Genomic DNA, 2,045 nt, shown 5'->3' with positions numbered 1-2,045 from the left:
GGGGGGGGCTGGATTTGGCCCTTTCGGCTGCCGCCTCTGACGTCTGTCCTGAAGACAAGGGAGTTTTTAATCCTCTGCTAGGCTGTAACGTGAGCTCCTGGCCTCACATGGGGCGGCCACCACCCCCTGAGACACCAGTTGGGCCGTGAGGGCCGAGGGATGCCTTGCTGTTGAGTTCCTTTTGACAACCTGGATCAACTTTAGGAAAAGAAGTGGGGCCAGCTGGAAGGGAAGCCTAGCGTGGGCAGGGAGAGCTGCCAGGGCAGGGCAGCCCAGGTGGCAGGAGCCCGCCCCAGTGGCACGGAAGCCCTGTGCACGGGGCTAGCTGGCCACGGAGCTGTGCAGGGAATGAGGACCTCAGCCTGCCCACTTCCCGCTTCCGGCACGCAGCCAGGGAAACGACTTTGGCAAATTTGGAAGGAGATGAGAGGGGCCACTGTCTCCCTGGCGGCGGAGGCCTCCGTCCTCCTCCTCCACCGGCTCCCGTCCTGACTGCAGGGTGGGCCGGGTGGTGTGGGGGACGATCTCCATGTGTGCCAGGGGCCGGTGGCTCTGCTTGATTTAAAACACACCCGGGGAGTGAGGCCCCCGCCAGGCGAGCTGCTGGAGCGCGGCAGGTTCGCAAACAACCGAACACATGTCAGACATTACCGGGCCGAAGCTCTGAGCCAGGCAGGCTGGGGTCTGGGCCCCACGCTCGGGGTCTGCACTCGTTCCCGCATCTATGGTTTTCACATGTGTTGTGTTTTCCTGTACTTGTTTAGACTCGGCGCGGGCTGGAGGTGCGAGGCTCCCGGGCGGGCGCTGGGGGGCTGCCAAGGGCCCTCCAGCGGAGGGGGTGGTGCCCTGGAGGCTGCTGCCAAGGCGTGAGGAGAAAAACGGGGGCCGGGAAACAGCGACTCTCTGCCGGAGGGCCAGCAGCCCCAGGGCCGACCTTCTGATTTCTTGCCTTGCACAGGCATCTGTGCACGCTGCCCACCCACTGGTGTCTTGGGAGGGCCACAGATCTGGGGCTCCCCTGAATCTGCTCGTTTTGCCTTCTGGGCCTTCCCTGGAGATGTGGGTGGGTGAGTGGGGTGCACACGGCCAGGGCCAGTATCCTCTGCCCGATGGCTGAGCCTCAGCGGGCACGGGGCCAGGTGCATGGGAAAAAGAACACAGCCTGAATGGCATGAGGCAGAATGTCTCTCTCCTCTTCACCACTCTGGCCTCTATCTCCTCGCCTAAATACCTAGGGAACGTCTGCACCACCCTCAACAACCCTCAGCTGGCCCCGGCCCGGTCGGCACCAAAGCCGGGAATGACTCCTTGCTCTCCTTCATTCCCTGAATCTACCTGGCTCCAAGGCTGGCTAATTTCACCCTGAGATCTCTCTGCAAAGCTCCCAATGGGGCTCTGCCCTGGCCCAGGGGCTGCCGCCAATTCCTCACAGTCAGCTTCTCCCCGGGGCAGTCAGAGGAAGTGTGGCAAACACGAATGTGAGTGTGTGATTCTCTCTCAGAAAACCCTGCGCGGTGCTACCCACCATGCTTGGGGCGGAGGTGCCGTGGGCCTGTGGACGGGGGGGCGTGAGCGCTGACCTGTGCTGTGGCTCCAGGACACAGGGAGGGCACAGCGAGGCAGTGCTCTCACCGACCGCCGAGTCCGGACACATGTGGGGACACATGTGAGTCCCCACGGCCCCTCCTGCCCGTCCCACCGCCAGGCTGTTGGGGGCCCGTCCTGTCTCCTCCCTGGGCGCAAACCCACGCCTCCCACAGTCAACGTGGGTAGAGGGGTCAGAGCAAGGGCGTGGGAGATCGAGGCCCAGCCCAGGGGACAGACGAAAGAGCAAAATAGTGACTCAACAGCAGCACGGTGGGTGCAGAAAAGCAACCCAGTGTGAGAGGGGGCAGGGGCAGGGGCAGGGAGTCAGGAAGGCCTGCAGAGGGCAGGGGAGGCGGTCTGCGTAGGGAACGGGGTGAGGAGCCTGGAGGAGCGCTGTGTGGGTGGGGTGGCATGTGCAAAGGCCCCACGGTGGTCGGCGGTAAGCCTGTTGGCTGGAG

The 2,045-nt window shown here is 63.9% G+C and overlaps 1 protein-coding gene across 2 annotated transcripts in view; it reads right to left on the bottom strand.

The window, feature by feature from the left end:
- CRTC1 (CREB regulated transcription coactivator 1) overlaps positions 1-2,045 on the bottom strand; it is a 74,501-nt gene that overhangs the window by 12,382 nt on the left and 60,074 nt on the right. The window lies entirely within an intron of this gene.

Source organism: Lipotes vexillifer, unplaced genomic scaffold, assembly GCF_000442215.2.
Source record: "Lipotes vexillifer unplaced genomic scaffold, Lipotes_vexillifer_v1.1 scaffold469, whole genome shotgun sequence".
Taxonomy (NCBI): domain Eukaryota; kingdom Metazoa; phylum Chordata; class Mammalia; order Artiodactyla; family Lipotidae; genus Lipotes; species Lipotes vexillifer.
Note: the sequence above shows the minus strand (reverse complement) of the source record. Positions and strands in the feature narration are given on the sequence as shown.